At 48.5% G+C, this 19,542-nt stretch overlaps 1 protein-coding gene across 5 annotated transcripts in view; it reads left to right on the forward strand.

Moving 5' to 3' along the window:
- Window positions 1–10,952: 10,952 nt before the first annotated feature.
- Window positions 10,953–19,542, forward strand: part of RALY (RALY heterogeneous nuclear ribonucleoprotein) — a 139,964-nt gene continuing 131,374 nt past the window's right edge. For 2 of the 5 annotated variants that reach the window (XM_087750264.1, XM_087750267.1), the window contains exon 1: window positions 10,953–11,081. The gene's annotated coding sequence lies outside the window, so the exon portion shown is untranslated. Of the gene's footprint in view, window positions 11,082–11,902; window positions 12,012–19,542 lie in introns of those variants that run through there. The other 3 variants (XM_087750266.1, XM_087750268.1, XM_087750265.1) reach the window with 2 other exon arrangements.

The raw sequence follows: 19,542 nt of genomic DNA on the forward strand, positions 1-19,542 counted from the left end.
ATGCACTTTGCAGTTACTTCTTTAAAATGACTTAGTTATACATTTGCTACATGTTATTTTGAATTCTCTTGAAGATCAAGGATGCTACAAAGCCAGCAAGATAAAATTAGCATCTGAGCTGTAGCCTTTGCTTTGTATAAGAAATGCAGATCAGCTTCACTTGCAGTGAATGCTGGAAGGTGAATTTCATCAACGTCTTCCTTTCAGCAGACCTAGTTCTGCCATCCTTGTTTGTTTAGAGTGCCACCACAGCCCGTAAGCTGTCCCGGTAGTTTCTGCAAGGCTGCTTCCAGAAAAAAGCATCAAACAATAGCATGGGTGTTGAATCGGACCTCTAAACTGGTAAGAAATCAGTTTGTTCAAAATCAGTTCTTATCTACTCACCGTATGATCACTGGGTGTTTCAACAAGGAGTCAAGGGGGAACAGTCAGGCTGGTTTACATTTGTGTACAGCTCTCAGAAAACCAGCGCTAAGTACAGCACCAAGCCTGGGGTTTTAAAAGGCTGTTAGAGGTGAGAGCGTGTGTCGAGAAGAGCCACTGAAATGACTTAAAGAAGAAGAAGAATGACAAGTGGCATGAGGTGAGGGCTGTAATGGCCCATAAGTTTGGGCTGTGTCAAGGCTCATGAGGCATCTGATTGTGGTGGGTAAGTGCTCTCAGAGGGAGACAGCGGCGGGTGTTGAAGGCCACTTCAGCGTAGCAGAGGTAAGCCGAACAATCGCTGGAAGAAACAAGATGTGTTTTAAAAGTGAGATTAGCCATCAGGAGGGGTGACCAAAATGGTGGCCTAAAGACCTTCTCTTGATACCTTCTCCTCAAGGCAAATGTCTTAGCCAAGTGCTTTTCAGGGAGGTAAGTTTAACCCTATACAAGTTCTCAATATGGCAACATATGAGCAAAATCCCATATCGTGTACCAGACATCGAATGTGATAATCTATGGTCTCTTCTACTTTCAAAATGTCCGAGCCTCTGGCTTTAGTAAGTCAGGTCATGCTCTGAGGGCAGGTTGTCCACCGAGTCAAGGGCAGGGACAAACCAAAGGCTCCTGCTCACTTCATTCACCGAGACGCTGCTCACTCACATCTTGTATGCAGCTCCACTGCATCACCAGCACAGGCTTGGGCACATACTCAAGTCCAACCTTGCTTCACGCCACATGGCTGCAAACCAGTGCTGGACAAACTTCAGGAGGGAAGGCCAGGTCTCTGTCCCCCAGTCCAGCGCTGCTCCGGCACAAACTGACCCCTTTCTTGCATTCAAGTGAAGGGCTGGAGCAGACTGGGCCAAGGAACACTGGGCAGAAGTTAAAACTTTAGATCCTTAATTTCTTTTCCTTGGGCCACCATTTGAGCCTTCACCCAATCTATCCTCCTGTGGATTAGCTGGTGACGTACCCTGTTATCTGTTTGAAAGCAGGCCTAAAATTGACAGCCTTCACAGCATTGCCTTGGCCGCATTATGTCTCACAGATGAAGCATTATCTTCTCAGCCTGGACCAGGAGGTGACTGGACGTGCACCTACGCGATGGAGACCTGAGCTGAACCCTTCAGGCTCTGCAGCCTTCCTGTCGGACAGCTCAGGAGTTAGAGTGTTGACCCCAGAAGCAAAGGCTGTGTTTGAATCTGGTACATCCTAATCTTTTATTCATAGTGGGTCATCCATGGTGACAAAGAGTCAAAGGAGGAGGAGGAGGAAAGATTAGAAGAACAGCAGCAGAGCTGTCTGTAGGTGCAGATGGGATCTCAGAGAGGAGAGTCAGGACTGAGACACCCATTTTCAAAACTGGCAAATGACTGTAGATGCTTTATATTTACAGATTCTGCATCCAGAAGCTAAGGAGCCCATATTTCCAGTGAATTAATTCCCACAGAAATAAGGGATGCATTTTCTGTCTCTTTATTTGCAGATATTTCAGAACAGTTCTGAGCTTTTCTGCAGTATTTGAGATGATTTACTGAATGAGATCTAAGCTGGATTGTCAGTGAGCATAAACGGGTGTCAGTCCCTTGATCTTCATTGATGTATATCCATTTATGCCAACACAGGATTATTCTTTCAAGAGGGTGGCTATGAGTACCCAAGCTTTAAAGCTTAAGTTGTTTTAATTGGACTCATAGGTAAAGTGTTTCATGTTTCCAAAGTGAATACTCAGTAGGATGAATTCAAAGACACTTTCACAAAGTTACTGATACGCACTTAAAAGTAGGTGTTTCTGGGAATATTGCTGTCATTTATGCTAGTGTATTTACAGCAAGCCAGCAAGAAGCAATGCAAATGCAGTCCATGTGGAACCACTGGCACTGGCATCCGTTCAATAACAGCAACCAGCCAGATCGGGATACTTAAATAAGATAATGACATATGCAACCGCTTTCTTTGTTAATGAAAATAACATTGTGCATTGAACTAAAGATAGATACGTGCCACAAACATCCTGATCCAGACTTCACAATTTGGGTCTCCGCATCCAGATTTTTTTTTGTTTGTCCCATTAGAGAAATAAGACTGCCAGTGAATTTTAATTCTGGAGCCAACTTCTGCAAAATCTGAAGGAGGTGGGAATTTGGATTCAGGCTGATGTCTGTCTACTTTGCTGAGCACACCAGAACACTGTGCCCTCATTCAGAAATCCCCAGACTATAGCTCAGAGAAGACGCTCTGCTTGTGAAAGAGTCCTGCATTGCCTCTGGTCACAGGACATTAAAACATTAAAACGAGGGCCCAGAGGAGCAGAGCGGGATGCTGCTCATGGCCCAGCAAAGGCTGGTCACCGCTGCTCTATTTACAGAAGAGAGAACAGGATAAGTTGTCGTAGCAGGAGGTCACCGTCCCAGCACGGAAGGGACTGGGAGAACTGATGGACTGCTGATACTTTAAGGATTTCTGTTGGCACAGTCAAGTCTTTTTTTCCTAGGGAAAAGGATAAAGTCCTTAAGGACCACAGATGACTGGGATTCTCAATAAGTACTAGTAGTACCCAGCAAGTTTTCTGCCTTACTGTTTTATGCTGAGGTTAATATTTCCAAATAAAAGACAGCCAAGGGAGAGGCAGATCACGCCACCTTCCACTGCACAGGACTTTCATTTGTGAAATGCATAGAAAATTTAGGAGCCTACAGTTTTCACAAGTTGTTTGCGTGCTTGCCTTCTCTTCCTCCCTTAAAATCTGTTGGATTAACAAGAAATAGTTTACTCCTTTTGTTTATTCTAGTTAGTCTGGTTCCATCAAAAGCCATTCGGTGGTGTGCTAAGCACTGAAATGCAGATGAAGTAGATGGGCCCTGTCCCCAGGAGATCAGCAAATACAGGAGGCTGCAAAAAAAAAGCTATTGGGGTAGCATAAGGGAACAGGGAAATGGCCATGGTTAAAAAGAACGACCGTGAAGAGAGGGATTGTATTTCATCTCTCTAGCGTCTGTCTAAAACACCCCTGAAATGGTTTGCTTGATTCCCAAGTCACTCTCATTTGAGGCTTCACACTTTTCTTTCCACTGTTATTTTACATTTCATTATCTCAGTGTTTTCAGACAAAAATAGTCCTACTCCAACAAATTACTGGAAGTGTGTTTTTTCTCTGTTGCAAACAGATTGTTTCCCTGCTCTTCCTCAGCATTCAGCACACTGCGGCAGCAATACGCCTTTCATTAGGTGGACCAGGAGTGCTCTGCATCCTCCGTAATGGTTTCCTCCTCAGATGCTGGGATTGATGTGATGGCAATTTCTGTGAGTTCTGTTACCTGTCCTAACACAAAATGCATACGTGTGTGGTTACACCCACACACCGCTTTTCACTGCCTGCTTCCAAGCTGATGTGGAAGCTGTAGGGAAAAGATGAATGTTATTTGCCAGTTAGGTCTACTAATTACAGGACATGTTTTTTGGAGAAAAAAAAAAATTGTTTTCACTTGCAGTCTTTCCAATCTGCTTTGAGTTAGGAGACACTCAGGATTTGAAAGTGTTTTCTCATTAGAACAAATGTCACAGATTTAAAAACCTCTTCATTTAAATTCCTCCTAATGTTCTTTGGCTTGAACAAGTGAGCTCTTAATGTCCATTTTAATTAAAGCATTTCGATGGGATCTCAGCTGGGCACCTAATGACAGCAGGCCTCTGGGATGTGAACATCGTCCAACTAAGAAGGGGAACTCCGGAGTGGGAACTTCAGCAGAAGCTGTCCTTTTTTTGCTTTTTAGGGAAAAGTGCTAAAGGAAACATAAATTAAGATCTGTCTAGAAAAATGATCCTACACTTACAGTGGGCAGAAATACCGCATGGTTTGGGAGACGCTGGCTGCGGGTGCTGGGTTTTGCAAAGGGGTTGATCTACGTTTCCCCAAGCCACTATGAGTTTTTCTCTTTTTGCTGCTGTACCGGTTTGCAAGTCATCAGCACAGGCTCTGGCAGCTAAGCAGGATTGCTGGCCACAGGCTTTAGCACCCCGTCTCTGCTGACAGATTCCTCCTCTTCCCCATCCACTGCCCCTTCCCCAGATTTTTCATTCCTCCTCAGGTAAAAGTTTGGTCCTTCCCCCATCTCTCCAGCCACCTCCCATGATGCTGGATGCGTTTATCAGTGCACACTCACAGGAACCGCAAGTGAGAAGGACCTTGTTAGCTTTCTCTGGAAAGAAACCCTCTGAGATGCTGGGTGATTTGGATGACGGCTGCTGGGCAAGTGTCTGGCAGTTACAGGAGGGCAGTACATAAAGTGCTGGAAAATAAAGCATCGTCGAAGCACATTCACATTCCTTTCCTAGAGCATGAAAATGGCAGAGGGAAGCAGGCTGATGGGGAATCGGGTTATCCAGCCCCTCAGTGCTCTTCTTTTCCAGCTACTGCCTGGACAGCACCAGTGGCCCCACTTCTCCCTTTTCCCCAGGAGCAGCTTGGGGCACCGTGGAGGGAAGAAGACCATCCTTGCCTCTGCTTCACCATGTGGCTGCCGTCCCGGGTGGATCCAAGGGCAGGAGAAGGACCTGAAGGCCAAGAGCTGGCAGGTGGCGAGAGCAGCATGGGGCCAGTGTTTCTCCATAGTCAGCGTACACATTGGAAGAGAAACAAACTGTAGGGTCAGATCTCACTGATGAAAATCAGAATGCTCTGGTAAAGTCAGAAACTTCACCCGGGTTCACACCAGTAGTGTCTGGCTCACTCTCTCCCTCCTTGAGTGCTGAATAAATCTAGAGACAGTTAATAATGAAAGACTATTAAGATAAGATTTAGTCTTTATTGTTCTCGTGCTTCCATCATTTGTCAGGCACTTGAACCAAACAGAGGAAATGTCGATCTGGGAAACGCTGCTGATACTCATACGGTAGCAGATTTATTGGTGCTTGTGCCCAGGGACCGTCCAAGGGAGAAGGAGTGCTACCTGGGCAGGTGTTGGCCGTGTGTCATGAGCATTTCTGCTTCCTTCCCTCAGGACAATCATTTAAAGCAGTCATCTTCACTTGATAGCTCATAAACAGTATCACTATTGGAGCTGGGCAGCGTTTCTGGGCCAAAAAACACCTTGACAATGTGTTGTTTTCAGGACGCAAATGTTGTCAGCTTGATTGTTTAACTTCCAAAATTCAGGCAAAGAGGTTCATTTTGAATGATCCTTGGAAGTAATATTCCTTATTTCCTTCCCCCTCCCCATCATGTTAATTGTTTTTCTTTCTTTTTAGAGAGAATCCTGTTTATGCTCCCTCACATGTACAGCTTATGAGCTGCTGCATATCTTGGGTGAGGTGGAGTGAGTGCTTAGGAGCCTATCTTTGATTTTCTCACTTCGACAGCAGTAAGAAAACATGAAAATAAGCACAGGTTTTGTTTTCAGACCATCTTCAGCTGCACGTAGTACGCAGTGCCTGGAAGAAAAGGCACTTGGATATAAATGGTTTATACACAGGACCAAAAAAATAATGCCAGTATTAATTTCCCATTGTGCAGGTACTCCTGCACTCGTGGCAGCAGCAGTGTGCAGGAGACTGACATGAGCTGTGCAGCCCTTCCCCAAGACAACAGTTGTATGGATACAGCATGGCCACGTTAGAGGCATCTGCTTTTTCAGATTGTGTTCACTGAGTTTTTCTCTTTAACCACGAAGTCGGATGAGCCCCGGCTCCCCCTCTCCAACGTCCTTTTATTGCTTTTAGACTGACTTTGAGATGGGGCAGAAAAAGAAACCTGACAGAGGTAAGTTCCAAGGTCAGCGCAGCTCACCCATCTTTGTCATCCCACTGAGCTCATAAATTGGTGTTAACACCTCCTGGAAAAAACAACAAATATAAAAAGAGAACCTTCCTCATACTTGGAAGCATAACCATTCCTGGGGCAGCCGCTGCGGAGAGTGAGTCCAGCAGGACTGCAAGCGGAGACGAAATCCAAAGCCCATTCAGCGCTGTTCAGTCCAGCTGTGGTCCCCAGCCCCTGGCAGCATCCTGCCCGTCTCCCAGCGCAAGCAGGAGAGAGCTGCCTTTTTAGGCAACTTATTTTCTTTAAACATCATAAAGCACCTATATATTTTTTGTTCCTCTGCTATTAGAAATCTGCTTTTGCAGAATGCTCTTTTTTTGTGTTTTTTTTTTTGCTTGTTCTTTAAATAGCTGCTTATAGCAGGGCCTCGTGGTGTGGAAAGCACAAATAACTTAGGAGCCTTTGAGATGCACCCCCCACCCCTCCACTAACAATCCTCTTTAGTGGGATTCATAAAATCTATTATTGTTGCTGCAGATTGGCCGCAGTGTGACTTTGGAGAAAATTCTTTCTGTGTTGACACTGTTGCTTCATTGTTATTCTTTCTGTACTGGTGGAACAAAATGAAAAATTCATTAAAAACAGAGAAAAAAGGGAAAGAAAGAAAACCACCGGCATTTCTATACCTCCCAGCACAAAAAGCAAACGTAGAAGATTGAAATCAGGGTGATGGGGAGAGAGGGGTAAGAGGGTTAAATGTCTGAAGGGTCCATAGCCACACACGCAGTGTCCTGGACAGACATGCCAATAAAAAGGACCTGTCACCTCCTTTACAGGGTACTGCTATCAAATTAGGAGTCAGAGAAGGGTCTCACAGGAGTTGCTTACTTCAGGACGTTTCAGCAGGCAGCGACCCCTCAGAGGAGCTCCAGGAGCTGCGCCGTGGCTCCAGGGAGGTCCCCAAGCAGTGTGCTCTGCTTTCGGCCCCTCTCTCCCAGCCTGGCAGCTCCCCGTGCACTCTCCTTTCCAGCTGGGCTGGCACCCGCGGTCCCCACACGGCCTCAAGTTCCCAAGGACATCACTTCTAGACTGGCCTGCCCCATTTTTCCGAGCAGGGTGGCAGGGGCAGGAGGTGGCAGGGAGAGGACAGGCTGAGGAGGTGTGGGGAACTGAGGCACAAACAGGCTCTGCTGGCAGAGAGACCCCAGGACCAGCTCCCCCACCACACAGATGCTGGTCGTGGCCTCCCAGCATCTCCTTTTCTGGCAATGGGTAATAGGCTGGTAATCAGGGGACTCTGCAGGCAGCTGTGCACAGCCCCATGTTGACTTCTTCTAGGGCCTGACTGAATGTCAACAGTCTGCGCTCTGAAGGACACCTTTTAGGGACTGGAGGGACAGATCGTATTGCAAGACACAGCCGGAGGAGCTGTGCCATGCCCTGGAGCCCCTCCTCACCAGTGGGACCACAGCAAAATTGCTCTGTGTTAGTCCTTCAGCCTTAGGACCAACGTGTGACTTCTGTCCAGGACAGACAGACCAATGGACGTAGAATAGCAGCTCCTAAGCTCTGCAGTTCAGAGTTCGCCCATCCACCCTTTCCTGGGATGAAGTGGACAAGGAGCATTGTCTGTGGGTCCTTACGTGGGATCCCACACCACCCCATTCATTTTGGGGCTTGCAAACATTTTGGCATGGTCTCCCACAGCATCCTGTCATCCAGGTTAGGACATCATAGTCCAGATGGGTGGCTTTGTAAAGCAGTAAAAGACTGGCTGGATAGCTGGGCTCCAAGGAGGTTAGGGGTTGGTTGTGCTCTACCTGGAGGCCAGTTACAAGGGGCAGTACCTCCCCTTACAACGGGAAAGACCTCTCAGCAGTCTTTCCTAGGACCTGTCCTAATAGCCTGAGCAACGACCTGAGGAGGGGACAAAATCCTCAAGTTTTCAGATGACACCAAACACGCAGTAAATATGCTTGAGGGCAGGGCTGCCACTGAGCGAGGGCTGCATGCGCTGGCGGAACAGGCTAACAGGGATCTTACGAAATCCAGCGAGGACAAATGCAAAGCCCTGAACACGGGATGGACTGTCCTCTTGCCCTGTATAGGTTAGGGACGGACTGGCTGCAGAGCAGCTCTGCTGCAAAGGCCCTGGGGTGCCACTGGGCAGCAAGAGAACCTTGAGGAGCAGTGCACCCTGGCAGCGAGGACGGTGCCAGCAGACCAGGCTGTATGGTCAGCGGATGGAGGGCGATGCCTCCTCCCTCTCCTTGGCATGTGCCAACCACACCTGGAACAGCACATCCAGTTGGGCCACCCCCGGGACAAGAAACGTGGTGCTAAACTGGAGTAAGCCCAGGAGACTCCCAGGAGGTTGGATGAGACCAACCCCTTCCAGCCTGAGCTCTCCTGGGATTTTGCGGCTCCTCAATCCTTTTCCCAAAGCTGCTGAAGGTTTGCTCTGTACCTGCAGCTTTTTATTCTCATGACAGGTCTCAATCTCCATGATTGCCACTACCTTGCTTTTCCATCCCATGAAGGGGACACCCTCAAAACCAATCATGTAAATCTTTTTAAAAAATAAAAATGACAAAACAAAACATTTCCCAGGATCTCTGCTCAGGAATGTCACAGGGGAAGAATAATTCTTTTTGTGATCAAGAGACTTAACTTCAAAAGCATCCAAACTGCGGTGCTCCGTGGGACACCTTTCTGCAGGGTTATTAATAAGAAATAATTGTTTTAAGTGCAGGAAAGTACGTGTACTTTCTATTCCCTTGCAAAACCCCTGCATCATTTGTCCTTAATGAATAATGAAAGATGCTTTTGTATTGCTTCCCACCCATAGACTTTAAAGTGATTGTTAAGCAATCATAAATAAGACTTTAAAGAAAATCAGGTTTTGATGAAAACTTAATTCTGGAGCAATATGAGAAGCACCTGCTTTTGCAGAAGTTTACAGATGTGGCTTTTGTGGGTGGAGAATTTTGGTCAAAAAGCTGAATGCCCCAACACTGGAAAAATACTGCTCAATTATTCTGAAATGTTACTGCTTAGCTCCATAGAAATTATAACTTAGTGCCCCTTGATCCTCCTTCTGGAAGGAAAGCAGGAGACTGCTTTGCCCAGGATACGCGCTTTGATACTTGGGAGGCAGGACTGCTGAGATGCACCGTCTCCCCTCCCCCTGCGGGGGTGATTTATCACGGGAAGCAAAACCCCAGGAGGAGAGAGAGGGAGGGAGCACCATGTCCCATGGCAGACTGGGGTATTTGGGTTTCGGGGGAAAAGCCAGCGTATTAAACCGGGAAGCTGATGAGGTTTTGCCTCTCAACCTGTCTTTGGGAAGCCCACTCTGCAGGTGAAAAACTGAAGCTTAGAAGAGATACGTGAGTTGCCCAAGAAAAATTAAGCCGAAGAATAGTTAACTCTTCACGGCTGGGTTGGTAGTATCGTGCCTCCAGCCCACAGTCAGTCAGGTCTTGATGCTGGCAAGAGAGTTCACCTTATGAAGGGGTCTCCTGCTACTGAACAATCCGACCGTCAGAGGTATCTTCTGAGCACCTCATCACTCCCGCCAGCCTCAGGAGCAGCAAGCGTTACGCTGGGTAGTTTTGTATAACTGAGCACTAAACGCCACCATAGTTAGGTTGGGATCACTGGAGGGATTTGTCGGGGGGGATGTGTCTCCGCCTCGATTGCCAATTAACCATCCGTGCCGTGGTGCTATCCCAGAAACGTTTGGACAGGAACGCGCTGAAGTGCTGCAGTGAGCACGACTGTGACGGGTCGCTCCTGCAGGTGGGCTCTTGCTCTTCAGCTGCAGAGAGCTGTTGCATAAAATTATTGGCAATAAATGTCCCAGTGACCTGCACGTGCTTCCTAGGAGCCGGGCCCACGCTGCGCGTGAGTTTGTGCAACCTGCGTGCACATCCTCAATCGATGCCGTGTACAGCGCTGCCTGCATTATTTCTTAGGCGTCTCTGCATGTGTCTGTCCCTCTGCTGCCAAGGCTTTTGGCGTGGACTTCCCACACATTTATTGAGTGATGAAATGCTGGATATTAGTTTTGGTAAGAAAACATCCGATTCCTAGGAGAATTGTTTTCTTCCTCGCGAGTGTGAGGAGCAATCAAGCACAGAACAGAGAAGCCAAGCTGAGAATCGGTCTGTTACAGAAAACACCTGAGGAAGAGCGGCAGAGCTGGAGTTTCGGCTCGGGACCCGGGGGCGGCTGCGGGCGGGATTCCCCGCTCCGGGTCCGCGCTCCCCGCGGGACTCCGCTGCCCGGCGCGGGCAGACGGACGCGCTCTCTGGTACGAACGCGGGCCGCGATGCGGGTGAACCTGGTTTAAACACAGAGCGAGCGGTGCTGGGGGCACTCCGTGGGATCGGCTGGGCGGCAGCCGCTGGCAGCGCCAGAGCCGAGCTGCGGGGCCGGGGGCCGGGACCAGCCCCACCGGACCCGCAGCCCGGAGCATCCCGCACTCCCGCCCGCCCCCCTCCCCCCGCCTTGGACTCTTCCACCGCGCCGGCTGCAGAGCGGGAGGGGAGCCGGGGGTGCGGGGGAAGGGGCGCTCCCCTCGGCCGAGGCCCGGCGCCGCGGCACGGCCCAGCCCGGCCCAGCCCCCGGGGCGGATCCGCTCGGGCGGCGCCGCGGCGGCACCGGGGGCGGGCAGCGGCTGCCGGCGTGGGCGCCCCCCGCCCCGCTCCCCGCCCCCCCCCGGCGCGGCGCCGTGGTACGGCCGGCGGGAAGGAGCCGGGGCGGCGGGGCGGCGCGCGGCAGTGTGCCGGCGGCTCCCGCGGGGCGAGGGCCGGGCTGGGCGGGGGCCGCTGCTCCGCGCCTCGTCCCTCTCCGTCCCCATCCCCACCGCCGCCCTCCGGCGCCGTCCTGCTCGGTGAGTGCTTCTGCCCCTGCTGCCTCGGCCGCCCCCCGGGGCCGGCCGTGCCCCCGCAGCCGGCCGCCTCCGGCCGAGCCGCCGACCGGCTCCGCTCCGCGGGGCCGCCTGTGGCGAGGCGGAGCCTGCTTCCCTGCGGGCTCCGCTGGCAGCGGGTGTCTGGCTGCAAATGAGTTATTGTCTCTTTATTGATTTTTTTTTTTCCTTTAATCTCCTCCTTTCCCCACTATTCACTGTTTTTCATATGGTTTGGTTTTTTTTATTTTTTCCCGACCCACTTCTTCTCACGGGAAGGGCGAAGGAAGCGCGGAGATGCCGGCAGCTGCCGGACGGGAAACTTTCGCGTTTCAAAGCGGGTCCTGGGTGAAATCCCGTCCCCGCTGCCGCCGTGGGGCCGGGGTTTGGCTGCCGGGCTGAAGCCCCGCTCCGCCGTGGGGCTGGGTCAGCCGGTCCCGGCGGCCAGCCGGTCCCGGCGGCCCCCCGGTGCTGGGGGCGCTTGTGCCGCCGGTGCCGGCGGGGGCTGGGGCAGAGGGCTGCCCGCCGAGCCGCCGGCGCGATCGCCAGTTACTTTGTGCCTCCGGTAGAGCAGGAGCCCTCGGCTCCCCTGGGAGAGGGTCCCCTTGGGCGGGCTGGAAGCTGCTAGAGACGCTTCGCACCGATCAAAGGCTGAGTAAGGAGCCCGGGCGGCTTGAGCCGCGCCTGAGCAGCGCGGCTTGTGCCCTTGTAGCCCGGGGGCTTCGGAGTCCGCTCCTCTGCATGTGAGTGCATGTGCATGTGAGCCCTGCGGTCTCTTAAAAGGCAATTTTCTAGTATTTAGGAATGTCACCTGTCGCGAATGTGTTTGGGTTGGTGATTTCTGGAAGTATTTGAGGTGATGTGCGGAACTCCAGGCTGCTGTCAGGATGGCTTTGGTTATCCGTATGACAAACAGTAAGTTTTGGCTGTGGCTTTGCTTTTTATAAGGGTGGTGCTAAGGCTGATCTCTTTTATGATGGCAGAGCCCAGAAAGCTAAGATATAAATTGTGGATGTGCACCTTTATTTTCCTGACTGTGCTTCGGAGTATAATTCTCCAGTCTGTTTTTTGGCATGGGGAAGATCTGGGCTGTAAGGCGAAGCCAGGGAGCAAGCTCGCGGTGGGCTGCAGACTCCCAGGGCTTTCCCGTGGTCCAGGAGCCGCTCTGTTTTCTGGTAGCTCTTCTGCTCAGGCTTTAGTGGAGGTGGAAGTCGACACCATCGCGATTGACTTTAGCTTACTTTGGAGGCCAGAAAAAAAGATCCTTTTATTTCATACTAAGAAAGTCATTGTTGTCTTTCCCCTGCAAATAAATACCGTAAGGTAATCAATAGCCTGTGCCAGTGTTGGCGGGCTGGTGAGGGAGCCGGTGTGGGCAGTGCGTGTCTGCCACTGCTGGCGGTTTCTCCTGAGCTGGCAGGAGCATTGCAAGCATCCGGACTGGCATTTGCTGTGGACTTCAGTGTCCAGGCTGAGCCTGTTTTCTTTGGCTGTGAGCAATGCTGGCTGTCAGCTCGGATGAGCCGTCACGGGGAGGGAAGGTGTAGGCTGTGTTGCAGGACCTCTGGATTGTCCCTGCTGTAAGGAGGAAGCCTGATCTCTTCCACAGGTGCTTCCACTCTTGGTTTCCCTTTCTCAGTTGAGAAAGGCGGAGGTGGTGCTTTCACTTGCATTTTGTCCTGTCCTTTATTCTGCAGTTTGTTCTGATTTGGGCTTTTGGCGTTATTTTCTTCTAAGGTAAAGGGTAGGGAAGGAGTTTTTTTTCTAAGCAAAACCAGCAGCAGAGCTCCTGGATGAGGAGCCTACGCTGACTTGGTGTAAAGGGAAGGACTGCCTTTTTCTGATCTTCAGGGGTGACCAGGGAGGTGAGGAGCCTGTGTCATGAGCGAAACCTCACGTTAAACCACAGCAACGTGGCTCTGTAGCATCCTTTATGGGCTACCTACTCTTGGTGACAACTTGTCACAAGGGTTATTGCTCACATTCCTGGAAGTCTTTTTATGACTCTTGTTTTCAGTGAGCGGCGTTCGGCTTGGCTGCTACCAATACCTTTCTTCACGAGGTGCATATGTTAAGACAGAGACTCATTTAGTTCGCCATGCTGTGCCCGTGAAGGATTGCCTGTATTTTACTTCTGTCAAGCTAATGTTGTAGATGGATTTCAGGGGAATGGCAAAGCAGAAGAAGGTGGGTCTCTTAAGAACCGCTTTCTTTAGAAAAGGCAGATAATAGGCAGCGAGTTTTGGAAGGATGTTTTATTTAGTGATTGTAAAGAGAAGATTAAAGCTCTTGACGGAGAACAATTTATGTGCAGTAAGTGGTGGCACTTGATCATTCAGAAAAAATAAGATTCTAACATGTTCCCAGCACCAAGAGAGCTTTCAGCTCTCCCTGTCCCAAATTATTCAATAAAAGCAACAGAAGTTCTTTTGAGTTCTTTATTGATGGCTGCATAAGGAGTTTTCAGACCTAGAAATAAACTTGCAGCTACTCAAAGAAAGCGGCCTATGGATATAAAAATCTTTGATACACTAAAGGTACTGCAGAGTTATCCAGATGTTATTTATAGGTATTAGAAATAGCTGCGTCTGTCTTGAAGAGAATTGCAGCTTTCCCTTCCTTGCCCCCCCCCCCCCATTAAGTTACCGTCTTGCCTGGCACAGGGTTGTGGTCCTGCATTTGCAGAAGCACAAAGGCATTGCTTGCAGAATCTCTGAAATGAAGAGGGTTTGTGGAGGGGAGAAGAAACAAGGAATCAAATTTTGGGCCCGAGTTTTGATTCCAAAACAAGTTGCTCGTTCTTTTTACGGCTTGAGGTTGGTGATGGAAAGGTTGAAAACACGCAGCAAGAAAAACATGCTAGAAAACAAGATCTGAAATAAGCTAAACAGAGTGAAATTCTGAAGAAACTGTCAGCAGAGAGTGTTTATAAGCCTACTGGAGAAAAGGGAGGGAGGAACCATTTGGATCAATAACAAGTTCTTTTTTATAACTGTAGAGCTTTGATTATATCATTTAAAAAAAAAAAATCTTAAACGTGTGCTTTTATACCTGTGTTGGTAGTTGAGGCTAAATCTGCAGAATTCATGCTGATCTGGGTAATCTGAATCAAGCTGAATAGCAAAGAGGCTCTTAGAAGAATCTGAAACCCAGGAGGCTTTTTTCAGACCTGAGTTATGTCACTTTTTTTAGAGATGCCTCAGGCAATTGCATTTTAAGAAGACAAAGCTTTTGTTTTTGAACTGGCCTAGAAAAATGCCAAGGATGAATCCAAAGCAAGGGCTTTCAGAAGTTGTCATTTGTGATTAAGTTGATCTTGCTGTTGTGCAGAAGAATGCTGCTGCCTTCCTTGGTGTGGTGAGAACTGCGTCTATTTTTATTTTTGCCACCAGTCCTAGCGTACCTGTTCAATTGAAGTGAGTAATATTACATCGTGGTTCTCACCTGAAAGTGTATATTTAATTAGAAGGTCGGGTGTCTGCTAGCTCCATCTCTGTTATAAAACTAGTTGTATGTGCTTTAACAAAAGGCATAATTGAGGTGACACTAGGGTAGAGATTGACTCGAACCAGTGTTCTGCAGAATTAACATCTGCTTGTAAGTGTCTAGTTTTGCATTTAAGATGCTGGAACTATCAAAGCCGAGGCTTGTAGCAGTAAGCAAAGACTGTTTTCTTTTGCGTGTCTTAGGAAATCCTCAGCTTGCATGGAGACAAGAAGTATGCATGCAAATAGTGAATCTAAAGCTCTTCTTGTGGCTTCTCGTGTTTCTTGCAGCTTAAAACAATCAGAAATTGTGTCCTGCTGTTGCCAGGCTCTAGGCAAACAAGAGAAGCTGCTTCTGTGGAGCCCGAGATGGGGGGTAGCGTGCAGGATATAACAGATGATGCTGAAGCATCAATGTAGAAAAGTGTATCGCTTGCAATCTGTAGTTCTGTAAGCTCCCAGAGAGGAGCTGCTTCTTGTTTAAGAAAGGTGGAATACTGGGAGTATTGTAATGACTTCCTTTTCTTAAATAAAATGAGATCAGTTTTTGTCTTAAAACCTAACCATCTTAAAGCAGCGTTGGCCTTATTAACAGCGTCCGAAGCTGTCTTGCCAGGGCAGGAGGTATCCTTGGAGTTAACCTCACCTCCAGAGACCGCTGCTTTCTGTAGCTGTGCCTGGCTTTGTTCTGGATATCCAGGAAAAGGCTATAAGGGTGGTGTGAGTCATCTGTTTGGCTGTTGTATAACACTGGTTAACACAAACAATCCTGTTTGTTCTGCTTACTGAGGTCTCTTATATCTTCCAACATGAAGAGAGCCTGGAGTGGATGCACCCTCTCCAGGGGAGACCTGATGAGCTGCTGCGGCTGTTTCGGAGGCGGGTGGATCCTGCATCTGTCACTTCGGCACCTAATAATAATCTTTTTTTTTTTTTTTTTTAAAGCAAGTCTTGAGAATATGTTGAAATCAAATACTGACACAGAGCAAGATGGGCCAGGGAGAAGCTCCTGAGGCAGGACTTGGCCTTGCCTTTGCAGGGAAGGTCCCTGCCATTGATTTAAGGGTTTCTGAGCCTTTGCTTCTGCCCTGATGCTGAAGCTGAATGGCAGGATGCCGGACTCGGTTTCAGTAGCATTTCTGCACCTGTGGCAGAGTATTTCCTTTACTGAACATTCATTTGTAGACTTTGCCAGTGATGTTGCACAACTGTCCTTTTTTTGTTCCAAAAAGTCTGGTTTTAAAATAGAAAACGTAATGACAGGGTTGGTTGTTTTTTTTTTCCCCCCCTAAGGAAACAAGAATGAGGTAAATGGCATGGACGCCTCTGGGCTATGTCGGTGTGCATTCACTGATTCCCAGGTGAAGTCTGCAGCATCACCTGAATGTGGTGTGTGGTGGTACCGAACAACAGGTGCTGAAAAGTGACATAGCTTTATCTGATGCTTTTGCAAGCAGCTTGTATTTCAACAAATACAGCCACAGTGGGAATGAATGTGAACTCATCTTCTGATTGCTACTACAAGCAGAATAAGAATGGACAGGCTAAATGTATGAGCAAGAGCAGTAACTGAGGCAGTGCAGCTCAGTCTCCTGCTGTGTCAGGATTAAGTGGCTCCTGCTGTGTCCTGCCTTCATCGGAGGGAGAACATCCTTCCACGTCGGGGGCCTGCCTTCCAGTGAGAGTACTTAAACATGGAAATAAGGGTGACAGTTTCTGCCAGAGAAGATGTTGTGGAAATGATGGGAATGGACACTTGTTCTGGAAGCTGGGAATAGATCAACACTATTATTCATTTCAATGTATGAATTCCTGAGTTCAGGACTAGGCTGGCAAAGGGCACAAGGTGGATGGAGGAGGTGGTTGCAGATGTTCCCCACCTGGGCTCTTGATATCTTTATTAGTCTAAATCTCACGCTTTCCTTTTGCCTTTAGCAAACTTTTTTTGGAAAACTATCTTGGGAGCATTTGTGAGAAAAATTCTTCCTCTAGAAGGGCATGGGGAGTGCTAGTTCTGTCAGCTCTCCTGCACAGGGAGAAAATACCTCTGCTTGGAGGTGGGAGGTCTGTTTGAACTGAACTTGTGGATGAAGTTGGAGAAATAAGGATGATCTGGTGCTCCAATGAAGAAGTTTGGACCTTGACCACGTGGGTCTGCAACTGTGGATATCGTATGACAGTCCACTGTCAGGCGGTGCTGTCGGTGTTCATGTTACCTTTCACTTGGCCTTCGCTCTCCTCAGTTGCATCTTGGACTTGCCAGGACTTCACGATGACTTTCCTGGTCTGAGATGTGGCTCCTATGTAGAAGATTGCAGATGGTTGCTGCTCCAACGTAACTGTTTGGTTTTTTTCTAGGTAGATTTGAGAAACTGTGACTGCTCTGGGACATAACGTTTGCAGAGCTGAGGGTGCTGCGTGGCCTGAGTGAGCGTGCTCCTGCTGGAAGGGCAGTGCTGTGGTGGTTTGGTGGCTCAGCAGCTCCTGGTTTCTGTCCCTGTCTGCTTGTAAAATGGATATTTGCTTGTGACTGTTGGTTCTGCAGCAATGTGCAGTGCTTACAGGTCTTACCAACTGAAAGCTCTGCAGGGCTTCTTTTGGGAGCTGGTAAGAGCTAGAAGCACTGCAAAAATCCTCTTGAGCCCCTCTAGTAACTTAGGCTTCATGTTTAAATTTTTTTTAGCTCTTGCTCCAGAATGTAGTCTTGTGTGCAATTCTTATTCATGCTCATGCATTTCAGCAGGCCAGTAAAACTTTGCTAAGCACACATACTGCTCCCATCTGTGATGGGTTTGAGAGGTCACATACATTTTTCCCCAGTCTGGTACCCAAGCCCAGGGACAGCCCTCCCTGCATTGCTGCAGGTGCTGCATCTCTGTGCAGGCGCAGGCATGGGTGGCTGTAGATCATGTCACAAGGATGGGGACCTAGACCATGGAACTGGCTTTGAAACTTCTGTGTTTATAAAACTACTGAAAAATCCTTGGTACAGCTAATCTCATGCAGCCAGTATCCTTTCTTTACCTCCAGTAGCATCTCAGCATCCACAGGGCACAGGTGATAGTGAAGAGAAGTATCCGATGGTAAATTCCACTGGAAGGATGCCCTGTGAAGCTAATGCTGTTCAACAGCTTCACGAGCACATGGGGAATGACTGCTGCCACTGATGCACATCAAAGGTGGGCTTTGTGGTTTTTTTTCCTCTTAATTAGGAGTGCAGTGCTTTCCTGCAGATGGGCTCCCCAGCCATTTGACTGTGGTATAAACAGCATTTTCAGGGAGGGCACGTTAATAAGCCAGAGTTTGCTAATACCTCCTGTGAGCAGAACCACACCTCGTGGCAGGAGAGAGGCAGGAAGGGCTTACATGATTTTAATTAAAGTTCTTGTGATGAAGAAATTAAATTTGGTCTCTTGCCCTGCTTGTATTACGAGGGGAGAGAGCTCGGGCTCTCTGAACTGAGCTATTAGCTGCCTTCTGTTTGCCTACGGAAAAAAAAAGCAATTTCTTTGTCAGCTTTTACCCTCGCTCCTGGGCCCTGATTGCTTGTTTATTTTCAGCAGCTCCCCAAATCACTTTGAAGATGGACTTAAACATTGATCATCTCTTATAGTCCTTCATCTTTGTTCTGCTAGCAGACATTACAAAAGGTATTTTAAGTTACCTCTTTTACCAAATGGGCAGGCTTGTATATGGGCCAGGAGAATACAGCTCTTTCAGCCAAAGTATAAATCAGCCCATGTCTCTGCTCCCATGCTTTGCTCCCGGTTCTCCTGGATTCGCCTTCCAGCCCAGTCTGGAAAGCAGCAGGGGCTCTGGGGAAGAAAAAAGTCAAAGTGCTACTTAATTTCAAGGCAAAATCTACCAGTGCTCTGTTTGGTGAGCAGGATCCTGTTTAAAAATGACTTGCTCTCCCCTTATTGCAAGTGGGATCTTGCCTCTTCTTGCTGCTCACTGAAGAAGGGATGTGGTGCAGCCGATGGGATGCAGCAGTGAAATGATGCCTGGCACTGGTAGCTGCTGGCAGGGTAGTTTGGAGAAGAAACTTTGGATCTCTTCCTTCCTTTCCTATTTGAGCACTGAAACCTGCCAGGGCTGGGAAAAAATACCCCACAACAGCAAAACGCTTTTTCTGTGTAAGACAGGCAGGAGACAGTGGAGGTGGCTAATTCAGTGTAGAAAAGCCCAGAAGCTACAGTTGAAGAGGAAGCAAGATTTAATAAATGATTACATAGCATGCTTCTGATGGTTACCTTATGTATGCAGATACTTTTTTTCGTTAGCACTTAAACAGTAACAGCTCATACTGACCTCTTTGCTGAGTTAACCTGGAAGGGCGTGCATTACCGACTTGTTATTCAGGTGTACGATCGCCCTTGTTCCTGTAGTGTGTTCCAAAATACTGGTGAGAGGAGCTGCTGGAGGCCTTAGGGTGCAGAGGGGGTTGCCTGACTGAAGGGTGCTAAGCAAACGGGTGGTGCAGTAGCCTGAGCAGTGGAAAAGAGGCTGCGTGTGTACCTGTGATAGGGTCTGCCCTCTGCATTTGTTGCTTTTATTATCGTTTCCTTCTGCAGTTCAATTTGCAGGTGTCGTATCGCCATCCAATTTTGTGTGCTTCTAGCCGATGATGTATGCCTGTTCAAATACTGATTTGCAAGAGGGGGAAAGGCATGGTGCTCATGACCTCAGCATTAATAGGTTTTAGCCATGTATGTAGTGTAAACATCTATATTTTATAGCTTGTTGTGAGGCATTAGTGCATGGGACTGTGGCTCAGCAAGTCATAGGCTTTAAGTCATTTGAGTGATTTGACTCATTAAGTCATGGGAGTGATTTATTGCTTGCCCCAAGTCTTCACAGCTGGGTTGCCGCTCTGTAGCATATATGGGGAGTAAGTAGTGTATGTTTATACAAAGCCTTTTCTCTAGAAGTCCCACAAGAAACAGATGAACTCCATGCTT

This window comes from Nipponia nippon, unplaced genomic scaffold (assembly GCF_047370975.1).
Source record: "Nipponia nippon isolate SJK-2023a ecotype South Korea unplaced genomic scaffold, ASM4737097v1 scaffold_13, whole genome shotgun sequence".
In the NCBI taxonomy this organism is placed as follows: Eukaryota; Metazoa; Chordata; class Aves; order Pelecaniformes; family Threskiornithidae; genus Nipponia; species Nipponia nippon.